Below are 17622 nucleotides of genomic sequence, written 5' to 3' on the forward strand. Positions count from 1 at the left end.
GTAAATGGGCCAGAAATGGAGTGACCTCTACATCCCCCTCAAACCACACCCCTGCTGAGGAGCTTTCCCTGAATACCTCTCCTCCCTCCGAGGGTTGGGCAGCACCAGCTCAGCTTCCCCGAGCTCCCACTGCAGCATTCTGATGGGACTGAGTCCTCGGAGTCCTCGGAGCACTCTGATATTTAGTTAGTGTACCTTTTGGTTCCCCGTGCCCATCCTCTCTCTTGACCCAGCCTTGGAGACAATAACGAGGCTTCCTTTATCTCTGTATCTCTAGATGAGCGGCTGGTATTTGGATGGGATTTAATAAATGGGTGACAAAGGTAAGGATTAGGTAAGGAGGTACAAAATTCCCCAAAGGAGGAGGACAACCTGGGATCGCTCATCCACCTTTCCAGATAGGACATTAGGGATCTTCTGGTTCTCCTCCAAGAATTCAAGGCTCCAACCAGCCTTCTCACTTAGGAACAGATCCAAGCAAGATACTTCAAACTCAAAAATCGGGCAGGAGGGCGCCTGGGTGGCTCAGTGGGTTAAGCCTCTGCCTTCAGCTCAGGTCACCATCTCAGGGTCCTGGGATCGAGCCCCGCATCGGGCTCTCTGCTCAGCAGGGAGCCTGCTTCCTCCTCTTCCTCTCTGCCTGCTTATGATCTCTCTGTCAAATAAATAAATAAAATATTTGAAAAGAAAAAAATCAGGCAGGAGATTAAAAACAAGTAAATAGATGGGGGTGGGGGCATCTGGGTAGCCCAGTCAGTTAAGCATCTGACTCTTGATTTCAGCTCCAGTCCTGATCCCAGGACCTTGAGCCCTGCCTTGGGCTCTGCTTGAGGTTCTCTTCCTCTCCCTCTGCCCCTCCCCCCCTAAAATAAACCCATGAGTCTTTTTTTAAAAAGGTAAATAAACAAGCATCTCTGATGCTTATCTCCAGTTGTTTCTAGCTAATAACCGTGGCTAACTTCAACATTACATAAATTGGCCCTCCTAGGTGGTCCCCTAAGATCCCCAGCACTTATCTAAGGGAGACTATATACCATCTCTAGATAAAGTGCTTACACTATTTTTTTGACAACCTACCTGGTTGATAATATTTCTAGTCATTAATTTTCAGGTTCGGGAAGAGGCAATTCAGCCATTTTTCACAGCCCCGGAGAAGTCATACACATTTCTGCTGAATCGAGCACAAGATAATGCCGCAAGACCCACTCAACTGAAACCCATCACCTCCGCCACCATACGTTGCTAACTATTAAAACAAAATGGGAATCGGTTTTTCAGCCGATAGTTTGGCTAAAAGTCTCTCTTAGGCAGGTTTGACCTTTACATTATGAATTTCATTTTGCTGCGAGCTCTTACATTTATATTACTGCTTAACATGCACTCTTCATAGAAACCTGCCCTAACAATTCCTAACTGTATTTATTCATGCTGAGCATTCTGCTTAACTACTCGCCTCAAATGCAGTACAGCCAGCAGAAAAATAATATTTCCTGTTATTTCGGAATGGTGAAGGTCAGACCAGTTTCATGCACCGGGAAATGAAATGTTTTGTGTCTTTAGGCTGTGCGGTCTAATTTCAATGCTCTCCTTGCCGTCGATGGGAGTGCCTTCACCGGGGCCTCCTTTCACTGGGTTCTCTGTTGTCCTCCTCTGCCCTCTCCCCGGTGCCTTTTTAACTGAGCAAGGTGACTTCGAACGCCCCACCGTCCACAGGAGGGAGGCAACATGCACAGCACCGAAAATTTAGGTTAAGCATGACCTTTGTTACCAGAAAGCAAAATTACGTTCATGAAATGGTTCCGCAAAGTTCTCTCATCAGCGAATTAATCCATTCAATAAAATAAGTTATTTCATCCTCTATACTATTCAGAGGAATAAGATGATCTCACAGATTGCCCCCTGTTGGTTTCCAATCAAACTTGCACGTAATGGTGACATAACCCCATCCCCAATTTAAGGGGCCACCTTCCAAAGAGCCTTACAGCATAGTGGCTCAATGCCTGGGCTCAGAAACACCCAGACTGGAGACTTAGCTCTAGTCAGGTATTTACTACCTTCGTGGTGCTGCATTCAGCAAAATGAATGCCCACTGTTTTATTATGATGACCCCTTTGCTTATGGAATTGTGGCAAAATAAACCTCAGCACAATTGCAGAATTTGCAAATATTTTTTTCCATTGACAAGGCACTCCGCTCTGAAGTCAGGTCAGGACCCTCGGAATATGAGAAGGGAAGTTCTATAGGACCAGGCAGTGTGTTGAAGTCTGTGCCCACACACAGGGCTGGCAACCTACCATGCAAAAAGAACAGAGCAAGCTTAGATGGGACGGGGGCAAGGATCAAAATCAGGTGGTTCCAACCTTGCCTGTGAGGCAAAGCAACAAGTAAGATCCCGGGAATCTTCAAAGACAGGCATGTAAGTGGCCTGACTATCGCCCACTGGCTTCCCACCCTCACTATCACAATTCACTGTTACATTAGAGATCAGAGGGCAAGAAGGACCTGGGGCTGTCACTACCTCCTCAAGAATTTGATCTACATCCAGCTTATAACTCTCCCATACATCATCCTATTACGTATGGACACGAGAATGTTCTCCAATGTGTTTTCCACAGTGGGTTGAAGTGTGGCTCCCAAAATATCTATCTACCCAAAACCTGTGGCTGTGGCCTTATTTGATAAAAAGAGTTCTTTCCGTTGTAGTTAATGATCTCAAGATGAGATCATGCTGACTGAACAGGTGGGCCCTAAGTCCAGCAACAATGTCATTGTTACAGACAGAAAAGAAGACAGAGACACCATGTGGAAGGCCACGAGACAGGAGGCGCACGCACAGGGTCCCAGAGGAGCTGCGGGGTTGGAAGCCTGACTCCAGTCCTAGAAGGGAATCCAACTATTCCTTTATTCAGCCGGTCTTTTATGGAGGGCCACCTTTGATGGGTATGGTCCAGTCATTTCATATAAAGTGGGGAGTAGGAAGCTGTTTCTGCGATTTGTCAACCACCTGAATACCTTGGATAGCACTCCTAACTCCAGGTCTTACCAAACAATAGATCTGAGAAAGTTAACATCTCACCTTGTTGAGGATTGTGTCAGGAAACACGGAAGTACAGAGCCGTTAGGAGAACACCCAGATCTTTCACTAGGAGAGTCCATGCCTGCAGCAAAAAGGCAATACTTCTTCCCCTTCAGGCAGTTGCCTCTCATGCTTCCCTGGCACTTTTCTGTGGCCGATGGTATATGGTAAAAATAAATTCAGACTCCAGTGTTTCTGACTTCAAGTGTCGTCATGTCATTAACTCAGTATCTCCCTTCTAGGAGGTGACAAGGACCGTGAGTACCAGTCCTCAGTAGGAGAGAAGGCTGAGATCAGTCACAGGAGTTTGCAAACCTCCAGCATTACAGAGAGGTCATCAGAGGAGGAGTGAAATCAACAACTCCTTCCTTGCAAAGGCAAGATCTGGGGGATGACGGAGCCCTGGAGAGTCCCTACAGCCTCCTGACAACCAGCCCTAGCATGAGAGATGGGGCTAAGTCAGGAAAAAGTGACAGACCCAAAGAAAAAATCTACCTGCCAGAGTCAGAAAAGACAAGACAGATGGAGGACAGGAACCAGTTCCTGGTGAGACGAGAGGTACACGGGAAGTCAGAACGCGAGAAATCCTGGGGCACAGGAAATTTCAGTGCGACCCATCAAGAAGTTCTGCAAGATCACAGAATCCAAACCACGAGCGGCGCTGGTCTTTCATCTGCGAAGCCTGTGAGACAATTATTTAATCCAGCTCACTCTTATGGCCCTTCCACTCTACTCTATCGTCAAAGAAACAGATGGCCCACTAGAAAAAAAATGGAATCCTAAGGCTCTTCTATTCATCACTGACTATATTTTCATGCTGTCTACTCTGCTCTTTGCAGCGTCTAACATTGTCTTGATTTCTCCTAGGGTTTTATTGTTCTCTCCCATTTCGTTTTGAGCTCTACCAGTTCACTATTCATCTCTTCCTGCTGGTTTATCATTTTGCCTTAGTGCTTTTTCATCTCCTCGCAACACTTCCTGTTTCAAAAGCTCGTATCTTCTTTATTTTGCCAAGTGACTCAGTTTTCCCTCCCCTTTTTTTCAAAAGCCTTAATTCTAAGATAATTACTAGAAATAAGCCAACATGAAATATGTAAAGAGATGTTCCGAGAAAAAAAAATTCTAAAATATATTTAAGAACTCTTCAAGAAGAAAATGTAAAAGACAACCAAATACTACACCAGAAACACCATAACACAAAGCATATATATGCGATGGTACTATATATATACACACATATATGTCACCATATAGTTATATATCACTATATATACACACACATCACCATATATTTTATCATTATATATACACACATGTCACTACGTATATCACTATATATACATAACACATATATGTCACCATATATATCACTATATATACACACACATCACTATATATACATACATATATATGTGACCATAAATATCAATATATATATAAACACACATATATGTCACTGTGTATCACTATATACATACACACATGTCACCATGTATATATCACTCTATATACACACATATATTTCACCATATATATATCACTATATATACATACACATATATCACCATATATATATCACTATATATATATACATACACACATGTTACCATATATATCACTATATGTAAACATGCCCATATATGTCACTATATATACATACACACATATGTCACCATATATATACTAAATATACACATGTATGTTACCATATAACTATATATACACACATGTCACCATATATATATATCACTATATCTAAACACACACATGTGTCACTACGCATCACTATATACATACATACACACGTCACCATATAAACATCACTATACATACGCACACATATATATCACCATATATAACTATATATACCTACACATATATATCACTATGTATATACATACACAATATGTCTCCATATATATAACTATATATATTCACACACACACATATATGTCACCATATATCACTATATATACACACTCATATATGTCACTATATATATATACATATATATAAAAAATGTCACAAAACAAGCAAGCACATTAAAAAAATAGATGAAGGTCATAGGAAGCTTTTATATAAAATTAATGAAATAAAATAAACAGAAAAAATAAAATTGTGATTTAAATGTATGAAACAAGAGAAGCATCAAAAAAGAGCCCTGACATGACTGAAAACAAAGTCATGAAGAGGGAGAACCATACTGAGAACACCGAGCAAAATAAATGAAAAAGACAAAAATGCACAAATAGGAGACCGAAGATGACAGAGTATGACAAACAGACAAAAGAGTTCTGAGACAGGAATCATCGATGCTGCTGAAATGAACCAAATAAAACAGACGTTTGCTAAAAGAGAAAAAAAGGGGAAAAAAAAAACTTTTTCCTAAAATAAACGTTTGAAAAGGCGTGTTTTAGGGGCACTTGCATGGCTCAGGCAGCTGAGCCTCTGACTCTCGTGCTGAGTTTCGGTCACGATCACGGGATCACGGGGCCGTGAGGTAGGGGCCGTGCCAGGCGCCATGCCCAGCACGGAAACTGCTTCAGACTCATCCTCTTCCTCTCCCTTCTGCCTCTCTCTCCCCCTCACTGAAAAAAGAAGAGAAAAAAAATAAATAAAGGTGTATTTGCTCCTCCAAACCTGACATAAAAAGATGAACTCCCAAGATTTCGAAGATGAACTTAAAAGATTCTATGAGCACCAGGCAAACAAACCCATCAGGTCTCCTGTGGGGGTGGGGAGCGGAAGGAACTGAGTCCACTTTCCACGGAGCTTCCTCCCTCCACAGAAGGCAGTGAGGCAGGGCCAGACGGCCCAGGAGCCAAAGGCTGATGCAGAAATGTTTTTGCTCCATCAAGCTATTTTTCACAAATAAAGACAAATAACATACATTCTCAAATGTGAAGGGACTCGAGAATAACTTGAAAAATAAAAGCCAAGGAACCAGCGGAGTAAACGGATTGCAGTCGAATTTTAAAACTGTGGAAACTTTGGTCAAAGAAAAGAACACAGATGCTATACATCATGAACATGTTGGAAAATAATGAATACTGAGAGGAAGAGGGAAGGAAAGAATAGGGTATAAGTAATATAAGCACATAGATTTTTTTAATAATTTTGCAAGATCATCACCAGATATTGTTTCAAGCTGACAAATGGAGTAAGGGAGATCATCTTATTTTAGAATATAACGGGAAAGAAACACTTTAAAGATGAAACAAAAAATAATGCGACCAGGTAAATTAAAATAATATGCATACCCCATTGTTATATAAGACTCTTATTTTAAATCTCCATTAAATCAACTCAAAATTTAAGTGTGAGTTCAGAAAAAGAAAAGTCATAAAAAATTTTTCGACTGGTGGGGATATGGACCCTGGGGAGGGGATGTGCTATGAGAGTGCTGTGAAGTGTGTAAACCTGGCGATTCACGGACCTGTACCCCTGTACAGGGATAAAAATACATTCTATGTTTATTTTAAAAATTAAAAATTAAAAATAAATAAATAAAAATAAAATAAATTTCTCTACACCAAAAAAAGTGAAATTAAGGTCCAAAATTATACACACCAAGGCCAACTGTATGGTGATGAGTAGTAAGTAGACTTCTTGTAGTAATCATTTTGTAGTGTACACAGATACTGAATTACTATGTCGAACATCTGAAACTAGTATAACACTATATGCCTCAATAAACTACCTCCCTAAAAAAATTCACCCATTAAAAAGAAAAAAATAAACATGCAAGTAGGTAACCTAATCTGACATTAAGACATAATACAACGGTATGATAATTAAAAACCTACAAAAATTAGGTGATTAGACAGAAGGGTCCAGAGATAAATATAGATATATGAATATATAGATATAGTATATGATAAAAAATATACATTTTGGAAGAGCAGAGAAAGACTTCCCCAATAGGAGAGTGTTGGGGAAAATTAGCACCCATCTGGGAAGAGATCAGGCTAGAGGTCTCTACCAGTTCTATCAAAATAAATCCAAGTAGATCAAAAGTTCTTTAAAGTTGTAAATAACATAGTTGGGTTGTTGGGTTTTGTTTTGTTTTTTTTTTTTTTTTTAAGATTTATTTATTTGAGAGAGAAAGAGAGGGAGCGTGAACATGCACAGGTAGGGAAGGGGCCAAGGGAGAAAATCTTCACTCAGACTCCCCACTGAACGTGGAAGCTGACGCAGGGCTTGATCCCATGATCCAGGAAATCAGGACCTGAGCCAAAATGAGGAGTTAGACACTTAACCAACTGAGCCACCTAGACACCCCTTTATATATTCTTTGACCCAGCAATTCCAATTCTAGAAATCTGTCCAACTTACATAGATGCTAATAAGTAGTCCTTATGCTAAAATGAAATAATTTCTAGGATCTTATTTTTAAATAAAAAAAGCAAGGGACAAAACACAGTAGGTTCAGTATGCATTTACTTAGAGCAATATGAGATATATGATATGTGTTTATGTAACTGTGTATACACGCACACACACATATATATAATACATATGTATAAAGTTCACACATGCATAGAACATTTCTATTTAGGATAGGCAAGAAACTTAACACTGGTTGCCTCTGGAGAGGAAGTGTGGTGAACTGCTTGTCTGGCATCAGAAGGAGACTTCCCTTTCCCTGTACAGACATCTGTACTATATGGGTTTTTATCACTGACATATATTGCTGTTTGATTTAATAAAGGACACTTAGACGCTCCAAGGAGCACAGATAAGCTGGGTGCTGAGCCGTACTTCTTGGAATCCTAGGACCACAGTAACAATGGGCTCGTTAACGTAAGTCATTAAATGCTTGGTTAATTATAAAAGATGCATGGAGTCAGAGTAATATTATACTGCTCTAATATATCATTTTCCAAAGAGTTAATTTCAGAGTCAATGGCCTAATATCTTAATACCAGGTTGTGAAAACAGAAGGATTATTACATGTACTCTAAAAAACAACATACAGTTTAGGAAATTACAGAATTATATAACTCACTTCAGTGTCAGATGTGATCTCCTTTACTGGAGATAGATGCTGTGATTTCAAGACACAATTAAGATAAACTGTGAAAAACATTTGTTATATCTGAGACCCCCAAATACAAGTATCACAGCCAAAATAACTCTTGTGTGACCCAATTAACACAAATATTTAATTTTCCTAATCGATTTACAGGTGCTTAATGAGAACAGATCCTCGTCACATGGAAGAGTGTCACCATCCTTGGTGATACCTCCTTAGATGTCAGGACTCCCAAAATAAACTCGAAGCCATAATTTGACATGAACTTAATTGGACCCAGAAAGAAATTAAGGCCTATAGCATAGCCCACATGAAAATGACATGCCCATTCACTTATGCCTTTTTGTCCCGAAAACATTTTTGCAGAAGAAGGCTGAGTTTTTAAGGCATACGATGACGGAACATTCAACTTGGTGAAGGCAAGAGGAGTGCGGGGCCTTATCACCACTTGGGTGTAGAAATCCAAAAAGAAGTCTCTTGAGAACTTTCCACAACTTAACAACCCGTCATCTCCTAAGGGGACTACCCTTACAGAGAGAAGAGCCACTAGCTTCATAAACACGTGTAGTGTAGGGATTCCAGGGGTGAGACGCAGTAAAAAGCAACAGAAATGATCACATGATGAAATGTTACCAGGCATCAACTAGGCATAAACTAGGGAGAGGCATGAAGTAGGCATGAGCTAGGCATGAAATACTGATACATGGTACCACAGGGATAAATCTTGAAGACATGAGGCTGAGGGCAAGAACTACTTTCAAAAGGCCGTGTGATGTCAATTGGATGAACTACCTAGAGTAGGTAAGTCAACAGAGACCCAAGGAGGGGAGAGGTTGCCAGAGGCTGGGATCAGGGGACATGGAAAGTGACGGCTTAGCGGATGTGGGGTTTCTCTTTACAGTGATGAAAATGTCCTGGAACCAAGTAGAGGTGTTGGTAGCACAATACTGTCAACGTACGTACTTCCACAAAACTGTACAATCTAAAATGCTCAAAATGATAGATTTTTGCAACGTGAATTTGCTCTCTGATACACAGGTAGGTAGTTAAGTAAGTAGGTAGAAAGAGACAGGTAAGATAGGATTATACATCTATGTTTTCATAGAAGAAACCTACAAAAAATTGGCCTATTTTCAGGATTTTTTGGTAAAATCCGACAATTACATCCTTCCAATGACAAAATGTCTAGTAGGAAGAACACGTTCAGATTAGCAATTAAAAGCACTGCTCATCTGCATTCGTATTCTTTTTGACCCCTCAATGTATGATCTTTCTTCAGCATTACCCATGTGTTATCACTCTAAGTATATTAATGAAGCAGAAAAGATGGAAAGAGATAAGTAAAATTTAATTCTGTCCCCAGAGGAAGAAATTTCTTATGTGCATTGCAAAATATACGAAACTCACTTGTCTCGGTGACTTAAGACTGTAGCTCGCTAAAATGTACAATTTGGATTTTTTCTGAGACCAAATGAAATTTCAAATGTATATTTTTAATCGATAGAAAGCATATAGCAGAGTAATCAGGTTAATTTCCTGTTTTAGTTCATTGTTTTCCATTATTTTCTTCCTCTACTAGCAAAATCAGAAGCAACAGAATTTTGTGCACTGCCCTTGTTTTCATTTTGGGTAACATCAGATTTAGGAAAGCTTTATCCTTAGTGTATAATATTCATAATGTAAATACATAAAGATCACAATTTATGGTCTACACATACCAGAAAGCAAAATATTATGTTGTATTGGCAGAGAATGTTTCAGTCTCAAGCTAACTAGATTTCTATATCCATGCCAAAAGCAATGGAAGATGATTAATATGAAACATTTATAAAATGTCACCAAGATAAATAATCCAACTTATATTACCAAGGACTCTTTTAAAAAGGACCAACTGGCTTGCAAAACACTTCTTAATCAAAAAGCTCTTTTTATAAGTGGATTTGCATTATAACAACCTGGGAAAGAGTTCTTTCACTTAAACTACAAGTTCATAATTCAATTAATGTGTCTGTCAGTAACTTTACACATTGCCTAAAGGAAAACTGAAGGTCAGGGTAGCAGATGGTATAACAAAATGAAGTTTGAAATAATTACGTTTGGTCTTTGACTTTTTTGAGAACCCCCAGTCTTCTGATGGCTCCATTTTTCTTCCAGATAAAAAGCAACCCACAGGAAGCCTCCTCTCTGCCTCACCCACATCTCAAGCCAACAAGGACAGTAGAGACATTCCTTTGAATAACTTTCTCACCCCCCTTGACCCCACAGACAAGTCATCTCCACAAAGCTTAATCTGATCAGCCCCTTCTCCCTCACTTGCCCCTTTCTTTGGATTCCTAGTTCATCTCCCCATGTCGTTCTTCCTCGCCGGTGGCTTCTGCTTCATCCCAAGGATTGATAGATTCCTCCCCCAGTAAAAAAGAAAAAATACCCATTCAAGCTCCCCCAATCCTAAAGCCACAAGCAAAACACTCTTCTCCCTCGATGCTGCTCCCCCCTCTAGTCATTTCTTCATCGCCTAACCACGCCTTCCAAAACAAGACTCTGTATCCAAAGTCTGTTTCCTCGGTCTCTCCACTCCTTTCAAGGGTTTTCATCCTTCATTTGCAAAACACTTTTTAAAAAGTCTAAAACATAAAATTCATTCATGACCTCACTTTTTAAGAAGAGCTATTTTTTTTTTTTTAAGATTGTTTTGAATGGATTTGCCAGAGAGAGAAAGCACAAGCAGGGGGAGGGGCAGAGGCAGAGGGAGAAGCAGGCTCCCCGCTGAGCAGAGAGCCGGATGCAGGACTCGATCCCAGAACCTCAGGATCATGACCGGAGTTGAAGGCAGAGGCTTAACCTGACTGAGCCCCCCAGGGTGTCCCAAGAAAAGCTATTCAAATTAATAAACAAAATCTCCCCCTCTCCATCCATGCCGATCTCTGTCAGGGGAATCTAAGAAAACCCTGCCAAGGCTTCTAGACCTCTAGACAAATGGCCACCGTCCTTCCTTACTCTGGTATAAAGTTAAGCCATCTCCTGAAGAAGCTGTAACACACAGTGGATGCTTTGTTCCCCAGGGCTAACGTATCCAGCTTACAACCAGGGGAGGCAACAAAAACATGCTATCATTGTCAGTCATCTCAGCTTTCTCTCTTGCATGAGGACTGGTGCACGCTTGCCCGCTTGGAACATTTCCATTAAGGAAGATAGGAAATTGACTTCTCGGTGTTCTCCACGTGAAAGGGAAAGTTGGACATACATGTCGTCATTGCTGATGAGCTCTGCTACAGAAAAAAGGACAGCAGGGACCAGATGGTATGCGGAGGCTTTATCACCAACAAAGGTTAGTCAGACCTAATGTTTAACCCCTTTGGAGAGAAATCTTCCTACCTACCGTTGACTATGTAGAATACAGAGTTTTCCATTTCCTTAAGCACCATGTAAGGAATAAATGTATTTCCCAATTTAGGGAAGCATTTATTAAGCATTGTATTCTAAACAGACCCTTCATTCCAACAAAATTATTCCTAGAACCCCAAGGGCTCAGTCAGTTTCAGAGAGGGAAAGAGATGGCACAAAAAGGGGTGGGAAAGGAGTGTCCTAATCGGACTATCGACAAGGCTGTGGCAGGCTGAGGGAGATCAGGAGGAGCTGAACACAGTATGTGTGTGTGGTCCCTGGGGGCAGGTTGTGGGTGGCCAGCTGCCTGTGGGAATGTGGCCACAGGACTGTGGCACCTGCCGTCCAGCTGTCAGCCACAAGCGTGGGGCTGTCACTGATGTACTTGCCATCAGAGAGCTGGAGTGAGGCTGCCATCCACCTCCTTGTTTTCAGAAGTATGGCCACTAGTGATGCCGTTGATTTGGCAGAGCTGGTGAATTAATCTGAAGGTATCTTGAATTAACTGTATATGTGATATATCTATCACATATATGATATATATGATACATAAATTATATATGTATATATAAAATATATGTTGATGTATCATATAAATTTATAATTTATAATTTTTATCATTTTGAAAACAAAGCTGCATAGAGAATATCAGGGCATCCCGACAAAGTTAATATGCGACACAGGACAAAATACAAAGTACAATAAGTGAGTGCTTTTCCTACTCATACGATGTTTTAAAATGGGATTTTCATTTCCAAAGCACAATTTAAGATGGCTTAGAGTGTTGACTTCATGAGTTCCGAGGAAGGGCCTATTTGACTTGTTAGTATCATTTTTAAACTGAAAGAGGATGAAGGTGAAAAGAGCTGATAAAAGCCACAGAAGGTTAGCGATGGCCACCAGGTTAGAGATGGCCAAGTAACTCACTCAAGCAGAGAACTTAGCGGTAATCCTGAAAATCGTACGCAGCCGTCCTCACACGAAAGCACAGATGGAAGCCACAAACACGAAGAGTCCGGTAAAAATGGAGCACGGTAAATACAACCTAGGAGTCACTGCCACTGGGCGTAAGATTTCTGACTGGAACATTCACGTGAGAAGGGGGGCACAGGGCAGTCTACTGAGACAATACGCACCTGCAGTGAAGTTAAAGACACTCTAGGTAAAATCCTAGGGCAAAGAAGAGAGGAAAAACTGGGTCACAGTTATAAAAACATAGTACAGAATGCCAAGACAGAAAAAGAAAATCAGATTGGGCACTAAGCGTGGAAAAAAAGCAAAGAAAAACGCTAAATACATCAACTTTGGTTAAAAGAACACAAAATACGGAAACATAAAACTTAGTAGTTGATAGAGAACTCCCAATGTCCAAAGAATATCATTTCCCTAAAAGCAGAGCATCTGACAATTTTTATATGCCAGAAACCTAATCTTTAGGAAGTGGAGATAGCAAAAATCTACTCTAGACCACAAAAATGACCGGCAATAAGGAATTGAGTGATAAAGTGGAAGTGTCAGGCGCCCAGAGAGAATGTGAGCGACTCATGTTAAGATCTCTGATACCTCGTGAAGGGAGCTCAAGACTGTGATTTCCAGCTCTGCTATTAGAAATGATCCTGATAAAGAAAAAAGGAATAAGCTTGCCCCCAAAAAAGCATCTCTTCTGACAAGCTCAGCTTTTAAAAGCATACAAGAGCTGAAGCAGTGTGCATTGCCAATGAAAATGAAAAAAGGTAAAATCTCAGTTGAGATTTTTGGAATTAGTTGAAGATGTCTTTTAAAAAAATACTGAAGCCAACAAAAAAGGGTTTTATAAACCGCATGTCAAGCCAGTTGAAGACAAGGGGGGAGGATGACAAAAAGAATATAAGGCTTAGCCTATTAAAGTTTCATTCTACTATCTTTTTTTATTTTAATCAAGAATAACTTGCACCTAGGAAAGTTAAGGGGGAAGATATATGGCAAGAAGGAAATGAAGCCCATCACAGGTACCGATATTTAAAAAGGAAATATGTATGGATATATTTACAGATACACAGATATTTAAAAAGAAAAACTGAGTATCCAGACCTGGACAGATTTCATACAGAAAGACCATGTGGGGGTAAATGGAACAAGACAGAAGAGAGATGCGACATGAAATTTTTTTTTTAAATATTTTATTTATTTACTTGAGAGAGAGATAGTGAGAGAGCATGAGCGAGGAGAAGGTCAGAGGGAGAAGCAGGCTCCCCATGGAGCTGGGAGCCCGATGCGGGACTCGATCCCGGGACTCCGAGACCATGACCTGAGCCGAAGGCAGCCGTCCAACCAACTGAGCCACCCAGGCGTCCCTGAAATTTTTATTTAAAAAAAAATTATAAGATGGATTATGTAGCTCACAGATTGATAATGCTGATTCTAAGTAAGATTAGACTGAATTCGTTAAAAGGCAATTTGTAATATTAGTAATAGAAATGGTGATTGTTAGCAATGAACAAGGATTCATTAGAAAGGGTCCTATCAGACTAAATCCAGGACTCCACTCCCCACTTTTTTTTTTTGGATGGGATTATGGAAACGGCCAAAGAAATTACCTAGCTTGTTCTTCTGGATTTCCACAAAGCATCTGTAAGAAACCAGTGGCAGTAATGTGGCGAATTGTCATACATTAGAACGCTTAGAGGTTGTGATATCGGTTCAATGACTTAATACTAAACTTCAGCTAGGATTACAGGGACTCGACGCGGAGTCCGGCACTGGCTCTCCGCAGATTGACATTTTCATCCATATAGGTATAGAATTGATAGCTATGAATTTATCAGTGCCATTAAGGGAGGCAAGATGGCTAATGGTGCAACGTGACAGGATTAGGGTACAGACATCTCTCAACAGATGGGAATGATGGCTTCCACCCCAAAGTTTGATAAATACCAGGCCTTATTCTTGTCTCAGAGCAGAAGCACACTCTCTGCGTGAGAAGTCAAGGTGTCGCTCAGTTGTAAACTCTACTTCATTATAAGGGTGAGGGTAAAAGGTACCTTGAATTAAGAGCAATTATGAACATTATTGCTAATCCTCAGGGCCAGGCTGCAGAGAAGGCGTTATCCACAATTGGAGGGGAGGACACGGATGTGAAGAAGTCAAATCACTTTGCTGTTGTTCTTGCAAGAGAAGTGAAGAAGTGAGATTCAAATTAAATCTGTCTGATCTCAAAACCCATGCTCTTTCCTGCTTCAACATCTAATTTCGTACGGCAGACAGATACCTCCCTGGCTTTATTTCCAACTCCCACCTGCGCTGTGGTGTATTTTCTTCACTGCTAATCCTCATTCTTGATGTCATTGAAAAATGGCCCTTTCTCTCATAATGGGAGGATAGGTTATGTTTTGGTAGGTAGTGACATTCAATCAGGGACCAAAATAATTTACTTCAAATACCCAATTCCGTCCAACGTGGACTAGAAGAGAGGTTTGGCCAACTATGGTCTGCAAGTTAAATCGAGCCCATCGCCTGCTTTTATCTGGTCCACAAGCTGATGGTATTCACATTAATAAAAGGCTAGGGGGCAGGAAGAGTATTTCATGACATGTAAGAATCGTATGCAATTCAAATTTCAGTGTCCATGAATAAAGTTTTATTGTAACACAGCCAAGCTTGTTCGTTTACAGAGTGTCTATGGCTGCTCCCAAGCTACAAAGGCAGAGGTGAATGATTGTGACAGAGACCATCTATGGCATTCTCATCACTACACACTGCTGTGCAACACACTTCAAATCTCAATGATGCACTTAGAATTCAACAGCATTTCAAGTGCCACACCAATTGTCACACAGACATTTTTATTGTTTATTATTATTAGTGCATATCAATCATGTTTAAAAAAAAGGAAAGGAAAGTGAACTTTAAGTGTAGCACTTTTAAGGCACAGTGGACTGTGATTATTTGTCATACAATTACATGGCAAAGCATCCTGTTTATTACGCAATGATACTTCAGCTGTGTGAAAAGAATGCAATTTATTGTGACATTACCAGACTAAGTGCTCTTCACAGTATCCCCAGCTTACAGGAAAGCAACAGTCAGAAGAGAAAACTTACAACAGAGGATCTCAGTGCAACGAGAGAATTCTTTCACACACTCGAAAAAATGAGAACAAGGGGGCGACAAACCAATTACTTCCCACGGGGCTCACCGTTAGCCAAGCAGAGCTATTTACGGATGGTGAGTTCAGGTTAATCGTATTGGATCCCAGCAGCCAGAAAGTGTGTGCAGAGAAAATAAATGTGTCTAAGGCTAGCTTTTTAGCAAGGACAGGTGCTTGAAGCCTCAAAGACACCAACGGTCAACTAAAAAGCAAGGCAAATGATCTCAAGCAGCTCTCCTTCGCTTGTGATGAGTCAACAGACATTAGCAATACTGCCCAGTTTTTATTTACTAGAGAAGTCTGTGCTGAGCTTGAAGTGACTCAAGAATTAGTCTTTAGGAAGAGCCTCTCTAGAACAACTGTTGTAAAGAATATTTTTGAGGAACTTGGGAAAACACCAATTCAGTGCAGAATCAAGTGGACTTTGCTAAGATGTGTTGCAACAGAAGGTGGTAAAAATGTGGGGAGCGCAAACAGGTGTACTAGACAAATTCACACAGCTTGTCAACATGTAAGATGCTTAAAGTCAGTGTTTATACCTTGTACCACTTGTCAGCAGGGGTTTTGTGGAATATACCTGAATCTGTCAGGTTACTGAACCAGTAGTCAGTGGTGTATTTCATTCACCCTTGTGGCCTTAGCCACCATCGCTTCCATGAAGTCGTACCAGAAACAGAAACTGAGGAACCTGATGGGCCCAGTCGTACAGCAGTTTGATGACAGCGGTAAAGTGTTACGGCAATTTTTTTCAGCTCAGGACCAAGACTGCGAACTTGCTGAATGAGAATCACCTCTGCCTATTATAGATGAACCCTGAATTCTGCCTGTGCTGCAGATCTGATCATGCTTCTTAATAAATTCAACTTAAAACTACAAGGCAGAACAGCACTTCTATGGGAAACTTACACTGTGGCCAAGTCAATATGGTAACAACTCGTGCTTAAATCACGAGTGATGTCAAGCTGCTTTATATAATTTCCCACGTGGTCAGGTTCAAAGGGAATAGAAGTTCCATTCCCACACTAACGTGTAGTGTATCCACTTTCCAAACCGAACCACAGTTCTGGCTGGACTTTTGGATCTCAAAATCCATGTAACTGTACGACTGAGGAACACTTACTTGGCCTTCAATTGGAAGTGATTGTACCTGCAAAGGAATGATCTACCAAAGGGCAAATATCAAGAGGGTAATCTAATGAAGTTCTGTAAGTACCTTCCAAGTGATAAACACACTCAATGAAAATCATACATGTGAGAACTGGTAACAGTATTTGGTAGTGTCTATCTGCGGGAAGCAATTTTCAAAGAGGAAATATGGAAAGTCACATTACCAATCAGTATTTAACAGACGAACATGTGCCATTGATTTTAAACCCCAGATAAGTGAAACAGTATTCCCTCAAAATAATTCAATTCTTACCATTACTAGACTTAGATTTTTTTTAAATTGTACTCAGGCATTAATATATCATTTGGATTCCATTAATAAAAAATTAGCGGAAATCTGTTTTCTTTCTCGTTACACAAGTGTTTATGAGTCTCGATTTTGCCTCTTGGCCCCCAAAAAGTTTGCCAACCCTCGCTGCAGATGAGTACAGGTGTGTTTTTACATTTAAATACAATTGCAATACAATGAGCCTTCCTCTGAACAACTGGTCTTTCCAGCAAAAGCATTTTCATATCCCAGTAATACTACCGGATGATACCTACTTCTTTCCTTGGTTATGATCATGTATTCTCATTAAGTCAATTTCCTAAGAAAATAACATGTGAGTCTGTATAAGATTGAGGCAGAGAAGAAACTAGTTATCCTGAACGTCCACAAAGCTCTGTTAACTCCATTTACTTGTAACCCTGCAGGAAAAAAGCAGCTTTTTACTCTACTCATCCAGCTTTTTCACACTCGACAAAAACAAAAGCACGCCAAAGATACTGGGGACCACCGTCTTTACCTGAGTCTAGAACATTTTTCAAATGTTTTTACTTACTATGCATCATTTC

The sequence above is a fragment of the Mustela lutreola genome, chromosome 5, assembly GCF_030435805.1.
Source record: "Mustela lutreola isolate mMusLut2 chromosome 5, mMusLut2.pri, whole genome shotgun sequence".
In the NCBI taxonomy this organism is placed as follows: Eukaryota; Metazoa; Chordata; class Mammalia; order Carnivora; family Mustelidae; genus Mustela; species Mustela lutreola.